Below are 12,869 nucleotides of genomic sequence, written 5' to 3'. Positions count from 1 at the left end.
AGAACATTGAGAGAGTATTACAAAAAGATACAGCAACTCAGAGTCCAATATTGGAGTGCTTAACATAAAGGGTGATTTTTTAAGAGCTTGATAACTTTTTTTAAAAAAAAAACGCATAAAATTTGCAAAATCTCATCGGTTCTTTATTTGAAACGTTAGATTGGTTCATGACATTTACTTTTTGAAGATAATTTCATTTAAATGTTGACCGCGGCTGCGTCTTAGGTGGTCCATTCGGAAAGTCCAATTTTGGGCAACTTTTTCGAGCATTTCGGCCGGAATAGCCCGAATTTCTTCGGAAATGTTGTCTTCCAAAGCTGGAATAGTTGCTGGCTTATTTCTGTAGACTTTAGACTTGACGTAGCCCCACAAAAAATAGTCTAAAGGCGTTAAATCGCATGATCTTGGTGGCCAACTTACGGGTCCATTTCTTGAGATGAATTGTTGTCCGAAGTTTTCCCTCAAAATGGCCATAGAATCGCGAGCTGTGTGGCATGTAGCGCCATCTTGTTGAAACCACATGTCAACCAAGTTCAGTTCTTCCATTTTTGGCAATAAAAAGTTTGTTAGCATCGAACGATAGCGATCGCCATTCACCGTAACGTTGCGTCCAACAGCATCTTTGAAAAAATACGGTCCAATGATTCCACCAGCGTACAAACCACACGAAACAGTGCATTTTTCGGGATGCATGGGCAGTTCTTGAACGGCTTCTGGTTGCTCTTCACCCCAAATGCGGCAATTTTGCTTATTTACGTAGCCATTCAACCAGAAATGAGCCTCATCGCTGAACAAAATTTGTCGATAAAAAAGCGGATTTTCACATTTCGAACCGAACACTGATTTTGGTAATAAAATTCAATGATTTGCAAGCGTTGCTCGTTAGTAAGTCTATTCATGATGAAATGTCAAAGCATACTGAGCATCTTTCTCTTTGACACCATGTCTGAAATCCCACGTGATCTGTCAAATACTAATGCATGAAAATCCTAACCTCAAAAAAATCACCCGTTATTAACATTGAATACACCTTCTCGTCAAGCTGTGACGCTGGATTAAGTTAAACTTTGTTCGGTTCAACCTACCGCGAATGGACACACAGAAATCCTTTCTCTAGTGACAGAAAAGTTTGGAAATATTTCGATGTTTACTCCAACGAAGGGGTAAGCCTTAAGGCGTTGGTATTGAGGCAAAGACCGATTAAAACACCCTTAGACAAACCGGCATCACGACTCATAAGAACTGTTCTTGGGAGTGCTAGATACTCAGTTGGTTGGATATACAGTCATTTCTAATTTTTGGAGTATTTAGCTAAGAAAACTAAATTTGTGATCATCGCAAACTCAAAACGATCCTTTAGTTTCGGATCGACCAGTTTGAAGGGAAGGCACGTGTGGCACTTTGGTGTACCCTAAAGCTTAAAGCAGCGCCAGTTCAATGTCACCACTCTATAAAGTTAACACACTCCCACATATTTTTGCATAATTCTCATATATTTTAGTACAATAAAATATTATCTCCCGCCTACATTGGTTCGCCTGCTGACACTGATGCGTCATTAAGCATTGGGCCATTAACTGACGGCTAATTTGTTTGGCCTTGATAATGATTTGAGTGTGAGCACACACACACGCCCACGCACTTGGTTTCCTACGCACGTGTAAAAAATATTTCCGTAGACATGAATATGAATATATAAATATGTATCTACTGAATATTTTTATGTGCCATTCTCAGAGCTTTCGACGCATTCGTCTAGACGGGATTTCATTAAAAAGCCTTTTCAAAATTTCAGCTGCAATCAAAGTAGAAAATATACTGATATGCCATGTTATTGCCGCAAGTATTTACATACATGCAATCCTATATATTGCTGTTTATAAGCTCTGGCAAATTGGAGCTTATTAATCGACACTGAAATAGATTCAGCTCAAATGTCTCATGCGCATGTGTGTATGTGTGTGTGCGCACGTGTTTGTTTTTGTCGGTATCGAAACGTGTCTGGCATGCTAGTAGGCTGTTTATGATGTGGATAAATAGATTAACATGCTTTGACAAGGGCGAGCTCAGCTACTTATGGCTTTAAGCGAAAATTAGTCAAAATGCTTTTATTTAAAGTGAAAAATACTGAAATAATTTAATACTGGATTAATGACTGAAGTAAATATGTGAAGGGTGTACAACTGTTGGCGTATGCCAAAGACATCGATATCATAGGCCATAACAACTGTGCCGTTAGTTTTGCTTTCTCCAGTTTGGTCAAAGAAACGAAGGAAATGAGTCTGGTATGAACGAGGGCAAGGCAGAGTTCAACGAATTAAGAGACAGTGTCTAGGCTGGCTAGGTCACGTCATCGGAATGGAGGCAAACACTCCAGCTCTGAAAGTATTCGACGAAGTAGCCGCCGAGGGAAGCAGAAAAAGAGGAAGACCTCCACTCCTGTGGAAAAACCAGGTGGACTTAACGTCCACGGGTTTGTTGGCCTGATGGATCATTTCATCCGTTTGCACCTCCCATAAGTTCAGCAAGCGCTGGTCAACATACTGAACTTGCGCGACTGCGAGATTATCCTGTCTTAGAGTGAATCGTAAGAGGTCTTGCTAACCGCTGGCTCGTAGCAAAGTCAATCTCACCGCAATTGTAGAAGTTCTAACTAGACAAAGGTCAATAGGTTTACTGGAGGTGCGGCTAATCAGTTCCTAAAGCCTTATTTAGGTTTGAAAGTCTATCAGAAATGACTGAATCTTATCTGGAAGTGCTACTACATTGGACTTTTCGGTGCAGAATACTAATCCAACTGCAAAGTGATTGACTTTTACAAACTGTAGATTCCTGAAAATTTTAGTATTTTTAGTACAATGCATTTCATTTCTTTTGTTCTCTCAATATTTTTCGTAGATAACAGTTTTCGAGACGAATACTCATTTCGTAAAATTGCCTACAACGATTAACACATTTAGTTATTTGGCCTCCGAAAACTCTTCTTTCATAAAAATTCAGTATTTTTTGGTCAATCTGAGCTACCAATTTCATTTCTTTGGCTCTAACAAGTCCTTCTCTCTAAACAGCCAGACCTATTGGTTTGGAGACGAAGGCAGCTTTTGAACCACTTAATTGAAAGCAGTGCCATCTTGCTGTGACTTACTCAATCTCAAGATACAAAAAATCATATGCATATCTTCATTTTTTTGGAGGAGGCCTTTGCGTTAGCTACCGGATCGTAGGGGTTATATTATAAGCAACAGAAACCAGGTGTCTCTGATTTAGACTGTTTACCTGACTACATGCTTAAAACTTAAGGACCGCACTGGGTTTCGACGAGTGAATTTAGAAGTCTCTGCGATGAGCGACTTTCGGAAGTAGTAGGAGCTAAATTTTTGACTGTTGTAAGAAGATCTTTCTATGGAATTCGGTACAAATATACTAATACTAACTTGTACTAACGAACGCATCAGTGATTGGTGTTTAAAGAGTCGATAATATAATGTACGAAACTCTAACCTCGACGTTCACCTCCATTGCATTCACCATAAGTTGACATTGTTGGCAACAACAACGAAAAATTTAAAATTAATATCACAATATGTTGCGGCAAGTGGGACTACCGATTACATACATGCAGCATGCGAAAAATTCAGCAAGCAGTGTCTACACGGTCTCCAATACAAGAGAGTGAATTCTTCTTTTCTATAATTGCCCCGTTCAAAAACAGGAATGCCATAAGTGTACTTGTCAGACTGTAGTTAAATATCAGCTTAGCAGTGACCAAGTCCCAAGCGGCATATGACAGCAGAATACTATACTTCATACATAATAGACGGCGAGTCCTTGCTGCGCTGGTCCAGTCCATATGTCTCAATATATGTGCTGGCTTCCGTATTTTTTAAAAACTTTTTTGTTTCACAATTTTATTTTTTGTTGTTTTCTTTGTGGCTCCAACTCGCTTACTATGTATGCCACTAGCGCTCATATTGTACTGCACCGAAATATTTCCCCCACATTGCTTCGGTGTTGGCATGACACTGGCTTCGAGCGTTGAGACAATAAGCTCACTTCGAGTTAAATGCGTACTAAAGTAGTTGGGAATTTTTCTACGTTCAACTGGCACAACTTGATACCACTAAATAAATAAACGCACGCACACATACAGGCGCATAAATATGTGTACGTCATACAAAACTACAATAAATACTTGCCACTGAAGTTGAACTGAAATTGAAACTGGAATGACAATTGCATGCTGCAAATAACCGTAACAATAGTCAGGGTTGCAGTCGAAGTTTTAGCAAAAAGAATAAATTTGGAAAAAAAAACGAAAGTAAAACAAAACAAAAAATTCAAAAATAAAAACAAAATTAAAAACTGAAACCCGGAATAGAAAATGACACGAACATACATTTGCAGTTGTCAAATACATTGCCAGTAGTAACATGTGAGAAGTTTGGGCAACCGCATTGGAAAATTTATAAAATTTAATTAAAATATTTTATAACAAAAAACTTTCGTTAAGTTGTTGTATTAGAAAAAAACCAACTATAATTTAGCGTTCTGTGAGAATAAGTCATTAAGTGAGGTTAAATTAAATTGAACGGGTGTGAGACTTGACTACACTAAATTGAACGGGTTTGAGACTTGACTACACAAGAGAAATTAGCGATTAAGTAGCATAGGTGTGCGACTTCGATAGTTTTAAAGGTTGGTTAGAGTGGTTAACCTTACTACAAGCTCACTCTAAAACTAGTGAGATATCATGAATTGTACTAATAATATATCCAATCTGTCCAAACTTTTGGTTGTGCACAAATAAGCCCTTCAAATTGAGGTTAAATAGAATATGTTTGCCTATATAGAAATTAGAGGTTATGTAGCCCTGGTGTGTGTCTAGAATAATTTCAAATACTCTTAAGCCTATACTTTGAATCAACGATGGAGTCAATATTTTCAATTCAGCAAGTGTATATTATAAGTACAGTTTTTAGAACCGCCTTTACACGGGTTGTAAATTTTAGGTAAAGTAACGGGTGATTCAAGTAGCGGTACTTTTTTCATTAGCCTTTTTTTTGACGAGTCAACTCAGAACGCCTTTAATTATGGCCAGTTTGACTTTAAGATCCAGTAGTTCGGAGGACCTCTTAGGGTTCAGTCTAAGCCGGGAGGATACCGGAGCCGCAAAAGTTTTAGTTATTGAGCACTACCTGCTGAGCTGATCACTCCAATCGGATTAAATTGAGGACAGAGTGTCCTTCTTAACCCGCTCATCGACTTTGAAGTAAAAATAAAAAGGTTTATCGTGAGTTATATACATTTCTTCAACAAATCATAAAGACAAGGCGACTGAACATAAGCAGCGGGCTTATGTAAAAAAAGTTGAGGGGGACTTTGGAACGAAGAAAATCAGCTACAAGCTACACATAATGGAAAAAAAGCCTAAAACCGGATTAAGGATCCTTCTCTTTAAAGAAAGCCTGATTGATTTGGCGGATTCGAAAATTGGACGATGGAAAAGTAAAGTGAAATTAGAAGTCTCTCACTTTAAGTAAAGCGATTTGGAAGGTCCCAAAACTGAATGGCCTAAACCATGTTCAATCTTCAGTAGTAGTGATTAGAAACTCAAATTTACTCACGTTAAGACCGTAATCTATTCTTGGTTCACTACGCCCAACTAACATATATTTCCTATAAGGTCAAACGCTAAACATCGACGCCAACAAAATATGCAAGCAATGTTCGAACAGCATGCAACTGCCATCGGGAGTCGCTGACATGAATAAATCCCCCATTGGAGCAGCGAGTTGCAGCGCACACAGTTGCTAAGACCCAAACTTGACAGCCGTATCGAAAATGTTATACCAGCACGCACACAATGTTAGACTTATGTAAGTTCACAACAACAAAAGCTACCAACTAGTAATGGCACCAAGACAGACGACTCTGGAGCAGCAGCAGTAACAGTAGTGCGAGCTCAACCGAGGGGAACAAAGTGAACGGTATTAGTCGAATGGAATTTCTGATGCATTTCTGCTCAGTTATGCTTAAGTTATGAGCGCGCAAAACAACAACAATAAGCCGATGTTGAGCTGACAGTTTAAATGGTATGAAGCAATAAAGCTCGCTGCCTGCAAGACCAGCAATGAGTTTAGCGTGTCTGGGCGCTGAGCGGCAGTGCAGTATGTAGCAATATGGCGTGTGGGTGCTTTGAGGCGAAAATTCGCAGTTCGCAATGCACTTGCTTTACGTGACACATAAAAATCAATTGAATTTATGGCAGTTGATAAGGGAAAGTTATTTCAACTTTTGTAGCATTCAAAATGGTAGATCAATAAATCAATTGCATGCGATAACTGGAGAAAATGGTTTAAACATATTTGATATATTTACACGGAAATGATTTTAAGTAAGTTGGGAATTGCTGGAAATGCGTTAAAGAGCGAAGGAAGGAAGAGATTTTCCAATATAAAGTCAAGAGAGTAGAGGATGTTGCACTTCACATCCGTTTCCAGTAGGGTTGAGGAGATTTGATAATTTTAAAGCATATCAAAAGTATTCAACTCCAAAGAGCGATGCAAGAAACGCAGAGGAGGAAGCTCTAGACTTGTCAGAACACTGGACCCTGGACTACAACAGGATGTCTCTTGATGTCTTCTATTGACAACCTTCATTGTGAGCCTCTTTATGCTTCCAGTTAAGGAGCATAGTGAACTCCTCTCCAAGCAGTTCCTGCTGGGGTACTTTCGCAGAAATCATCCCTGTAGTCACCTGCTTGGTGCAGAAGAAGCATCAAGAGGTCATTCCTCAAGTACGTCGACGACATCAAATAATACTAATTTCCAACAAGCACTGACCGCCATTCACAGTGGAGTCATAAACACCTTCACCGACTCCCTTTCAGTCTGGTCTGGTAACTTGAGTTCAAAAAATCTGATTTTTTTTTTGCTTAATTTGAAAGTCCAATGTCTTTTCAGACAGAAATTCAAAATATTTCGGGAATTATAACAAGTTTCTTACAGCGCCTCGTAGTCCTCTCTCTCGGAGTTGTTGAACTTTAAACTCGTTTTTGTCAAAACATTTTTTTTCTGGTCGGCCGGGTCCTAACTTTTTTCTACTGAACCAATTGCTTTCGAATTTTAACTGGCTGCACGGGCTACACACTTATAGTTCTTGTCGGTATTAAAGAAGTCATTAAAATAGGCATAAGTTACCAGACTACTACCTTAAACTCCTACTTATCCAGAACAGACCCCGACATATCCAACATATGTCCTGCGTGCAATGAGTCGCAGCAAGACACTGGCTACGTCTACCCCCTTTGGTCCGACCTGGTCGAAATAGCAGGTTTCTTGGGTCTACCGTCTCATGTCGACGACAAATTAGCTAATCCTTACCATCTTAACGGGGATTAGGTATCCGTTACAAAAACAACAGGTTGAATCAAAGTCATATTCAATTTCAGCTTATGAAAGAGAAATATAGAAAACCGAACTACCAAATAGTCGTGGTTTCCTTGAGATAGCCGAGGTGAAGTGTTCCTTGGACTAAGCTCCTTTACTAATTTAATTTCATCTCCCGAAATACGTGTACTTAAAGACCTCATCTTTCGAATGAAACTCCTAGAAAAAAAATTCAGAGATCTAACCAATCATGGTCTCGTTGCGGTAGCTGAAGTAATACGTTGCAACCATTTTATTAGAACTGAAAAGTGTTTCTTCAACTGAGATCTTCAACTAATACATACATATAGTTTTGGAGAATCAGTTTAAGCTAGTGAAGCTTAATCAGTTTGTTGTAACCATGACGCTTCGGGATAATACTATTATGGATGCCAGACCCGCTCCCAATGGAAAGGGACGGACGGAGCTCCAGCTTTTTCCTAGTTAAAGGGTTTCTAAATGGTCATTTTAGTATCAGTGTTCACGCGGTAAGTTTGCGAGTTTTACCCAATGTCACTGATGAGCTCTTTTGGAAAAAGATGTCGCAAGTATTCCTGAGTGTCCTGCCTGTGTGAGATTATGGCTTAAACAGCTGTGGGTTTACAGTTTAAGATAACCCGGTGCAACTAGAAATACAACGTCTAAGCAGATTTTCATTGGACTGTATATAGTAATCCAAGTGCGATCTTTATCTTGGCAATCAGCCATTGAACCTAACATAATCTAATCTTACCCGTCGAATTTCTACTCTCAGCTCAAAGCCGATAAGCGCGAGATCAAAACATTATTGCCTTTTAGAATCCTTCATTCAAGGCACTACCACTAAAACAGGCTTCGAAGCCTAACTTGCGAGTTATATGCTATGTGGAAAATACATCTAATTATTTGGACTCTTCTTATTTCAAAATACATCCGAGGGCTCTCAAAAATAGAGACACTCGGCTAAATATATACTTATAGAACACCACATTCCGAAAAAGTGGCATGAAAGCTGAAATGACATAAACTGTGGCTAATTGAAATTCCTGCTTCAATCCATCATTAAACAGTGTTCTTTGGCACAGCGGTATTGTCGCTTATATAAAGACACAATATAATTTTTTGGTAATTTTTAAGCATTCCACCTCTCTTCCACATTCCCTATTGTATACTTCTTATTTTTTGCCCTTAAAAACTTCGTGGCGAACAGTTTCAGCTTTATTTGCCAAGTGCAAATGGTAAATACTCTACGCTTAACTTTTATCAACATATTTCTGCAGTCACATGTAAGTGGGTACTAAATATTTACTTACGTATAACTATAAGCTGGATCCACTATTTATCCACTATTGCGGCTCTACTTGTGTGCAATAACAAATACTTCTTCTTCATATTTATTTTGTGTGCGCTTGATGTATTGTTGTTTGCTGAGAGTCGTCAGCTGTTTCCATAAACAACGAAGCGGAGCAGCAGCAGCAGAGGACTCCTGGTCGAATTACAAAAACTCAAACAAATGTCAGTTTGTATTGTGTAATGTACGAATATAAAATATGGCTCCGGAGATGAGGTGTGGGTGCCGGAGCTTGATAGATTTTGAGAAGTTTGTATGGAAGTAGTCTGCGTAGTTCGACGAACTGAGGAAAAATAAAAAGAAAATATTTAATAGTATTTTAATAATATTATAATTTATAATAAAATATTTGTGTGGGTAAAATATATTAACTGACATAGTCACAGGCAGATTAGATAAATAAATGAGGGTTGCACCGCGACCTAGGGTCTATTGTGCCCTCTCCTAACTCACAACGGCTCAACTAGCCTCAGCAAATGCTGCTAAGTGCTATTGAGGATAGAAACATGGGTCCAAGGGCCTTAGTCCTGCGTCTACAGATTGCTGGGGAACCATTATTAGGTATTCTGGAGTATGATACTCCAAGTCGCAGAACCGGCAATTAGTCAGAGGTAATAAAGCTAAAATCTCATATGCTCTGCAGTTTTTGAGGTTGAAAATCAGTACGGATACGAGCGGAAAAATGAAAGGTGAACATCAGAGGTTAGTAACTAAATGTGGGGAGAATGAAGTCATATGGGTAGACTACATTCTCCCCACATGAACCCAATGACAATGCGAAGATGGTCAATACTGGAAAAGGTATATATGATGTTGCTGCATTCAGCCCAAAAAGGCCGAATACCAGCGTCTTTAGTAGAAGAATCCACCGACTGGCCTTAGATTTCATGCGAAAAGACTCATTTAATGGCGACTGGAGAAGGTCAGAGATCTCGAAGAATGGCTAGCGAAAAGACATCACTACAAAGAGCCCTGGAAAATGGTTCAAAGCTCAGATATCCCGAAGAAAAACTAGCTAGATGATCTTTGAGAATACATAGCTACTCACAGCTTCGGAAAATTGGTTGGTAAGAGACCACTTTTTCCCTGCCCATTAGAGAAGTTCCTAGAGTTCAATATTCCAAATATATGTAAAGCCGACGAAAGAGATAATAGCTTCAGACTCTTCTTTTCTTGTTATCTTTCTTTTCGCTGTTTGGCGCAAATTGTAGATTCCAAGTGCGAACTCTTTTCAACGCAATGGAGGTCTTCCTCTTCCTCTGCTTTCCTCGCCGGGCACTGCGACGAATACTATCAGAGCTAGAGTGTTTTCATACATTTGGTCGACAAGACCTAGCCATCGTAGTCGCTTGCTATGCGCTGAACTAGTATGTCAATGTCGTCCATCGACTGCGGTATTCATCGTTGCCAATGCGCAAAGGATCATAAATCTTCAGCAGAACATTTCTCTCGAAAACTCGTAACTCCGACTCATTAGATGTTCTCATCCTCCAAGTCTCTACAGCATACACCAGAACGGGATGATGAGTAACCTATAGAATTTGGTCGAGAGGGGACCTTACTTCGCAACTGCCTACTCAGTCCGAATTGACAAGAGTTATCCTGCATTGGATTTCGAGGTTGACGTTGTGGTTTGTGCTAATGCTAGTTCCAAGATAGACGAAATTATCTACGACCTCGAAGTTACGACTGTCAACACTGTGACCTGGGAGCCAAGTCGCAAGTACGACGATGTTTAATGAAAGGAGATATTTCGTCTCGCCTATGTTCACTACCTGACCCATTTGCTTTGCTTCTTTGTTCAACTTGGTGAAAGCAGAACCAATATATCTTCAGACTTCCTCATCTTATTCAATTTGGTTTTCATAACCGTTATTTTTAATTAATTTAAAAGAAAACTAACATTTGACTAACTTATTTGTCACGCTTATCTAACACACGGTATTATGAAGGAGAGAATAAAGCTTCTAATAACAGCTTGCAGTTTTAAATTGATAAAAAAGGTGTTTCCACTATCTCAACAGTTCAAGCGCATACTAATTCAGCACCTTGTCTTACTGCTAAACTCCACTTAACTGCCGTTGTAATCCGACTTGCCGCACAACTCTATTAATATGCTTAGATGGTGTTTGCAACTATATCTATGCGGACTGTACCCTTTTCTTAAGTACAGTTATGGATACTAAAAGGGATCCATCGTTCAAAAAAAAACAAGATCACTTAAGGTGATGGAAAAAGCTAAAGACTTGATAGTCTTTAGAAGAAAGATAGAAGTGAAAATTAAACTGGGCTTTCGATTCCAGTGAGGACCAGATTTTAAGATAACTTTTCAAGGAGGTTTGGAAACGAGGTTCCCGTAGATTGAAGTAAATTCCAAGAACTTGACATTCTAAATAGAAAAGTATAATTACAGAAAATACCTTCAGATAGGAGCCAATACTGTCGACCAATACTACCCATGTGAAGAGTTAAGACTGACAACAAGTCTTACAATAATCTTTGGTGAAAGGGATCAGGAACGACTATATGATCTATGAACTATAGGGTGATTTTTTAAGAGCTTGATAACTTTTTTAAAAAAAAAAACGCATAAAATTTGCAAAATCTCATCGGTTCTTTATTTGAAACGTTAGATTGGTTCATGACATTTACTTTTTGAAGATAATTTCATTTAAATGTTGACCGCGGCTGCGTCTTAGGTGGTCCATTCGGAAAGTCCAATTTTGGGCAACTTTTTCGAGCATTTCGGCCGGAATAGCCCGAATTTCTTCGGAAATGTTGTCTTCCAAAGCTGGAATAGTTGCTGGCTTATTTCTGTAGACTTTAGACTTGACGTAGCCCCACAAAAAATAGTCTAAAGGCGTTAAATCGCATGATCTTGGTGGCCAACTTACGGGTCCATTTCTTGAGATGAATTGTTGTCCGAAGTTTTCCCTCAAAATGGCCATAGAATCGCGAGCTGTGTGGCATGTAGCGCCATCTTGTTGAAACCACATGTCAACCAAGTTCAGTTCTTCCATTTTTGGCAACAAAAAGTTTGTTAGCATCGAACGATAGCGATCGCCATTCACCGTAACGTTGCGTCCAACAGCATCTTTGAAAAAATACGGTCCAATGATTCCACCAGCGTACAAACCACACCAAACAGTGCATTTTTCGGGATGCATGGGCAGTTCTTGAACGGCTTCTGGTTGCTCTTCACCCCAAATGCGGCAATTTTGCTTATTTACGTAGCCATTCAACCAGAAATGAGCCTCATCGCTGAACAAAATTTGTCGATAAAAAGCGGATTTTCACATTTCGAACCGAACACTGATTTTGGTAATAAAATTCAATGATTTGCAAGCGTTGCTCGTTAGTAAGTCTATTCATGATGAAATGTCAAAGCATACTGAGCATCTTTCTCTTTGACACCATGTCTGAAATCCCACGTGATCTGTCAAATACTAATGCATGAAAATCCTAACCTCAAAAAAATCACCCGTTATATACAGGTCAAAGCTATTCTCTTAGCCAATAAACTCACCATTTATTTATAAAGTGAGCTGCTAAGAGATAAAACAGGACTATGGGAACTACTCCGACGAAGACAATCCCAATCAAACCAAAACTATGTCTAAACATATGAAAATAAGCAACTAGTAAAACGAAGCCTCCAGTTCCCACTTTTCTAATGAGGAAGAACATATGTATAAGTATAAGCCAAAGCCATAACGAATTCTGTCATCTAAACTCTTCAACACAAAAATTAGTATTATCTAAAGGGATTGGGTTAGATTATTAATTAAAATCAGTAAGCTACAGAAGTTCTTTATAAATATTCTGAGAAGCAACGAGATATTTACGATAAAGTTCGAAGTCTTGTTGAGAAACAATTTAGCCTTTTTTTCTGTTTAGAGTAGCACAAAATTGCTTGGAGATGCTACAGATCGCTAGAGTCTTCAAAAAAGGTTGGTTTAACGGTAGATTCTTCAATAAAGAGTGAATAGTGCTAGCTTTGCTACAAGCAGGAGGCTTCTAACACAGATAATTCGAATAGTACGATAGTCTACGACAGTCTTTTATTCGAAGCGAAGGTACCTTATAATACAGATGGTATGAAGAAATTCATC

The 12,869-nt window shown here is 38.9% G+C and overlaps 1 protein-coding gene across 1 annotated transcript in view; it reads right to left on the bottom strand.

Moving 5' to 3' along the window:
- The window catches only part of LOC105232207 (uncharacterized), a 226,128-nt gene extending 217,177 nt beyond the window's left edge, over positions 1-8,951 (bottom strand). Inside the window, exon 1 of the mRNA XM_049454205.1 lies at positions 8,720-8,951. The gene's annotated coding sequence lies outside the window, so the exon portion shown is untranslated. The remainder of the gene's footprint in view (positions 1-8,719) is intronic.
- Between the last annotated feature and the right edge of the window lie 3,918 nt (positions 8,952-12,869).

This window comes from Bactrocera dorsalis, chromosome 4 (genome assembly GCF_023373825.1).
Source record: "Bactrocera dorsalis isolate Fly_Bdor chromosome 4, ASM2337382v1, whole genome shotgun sequence".
Classification (NCBI taxonomy): domain Eukaryota; kingdom Metazoa; phylum Arthropoda; class Insecta; order Diptera; family Tephritidae; genus Bactrocera; species Bactrocera dorsalis.
The sequence above is the reverse complement of the archived record's forward strand: the minus strand, read 5'-3'. Positions and strand labels throughout refer to the sequence as shown.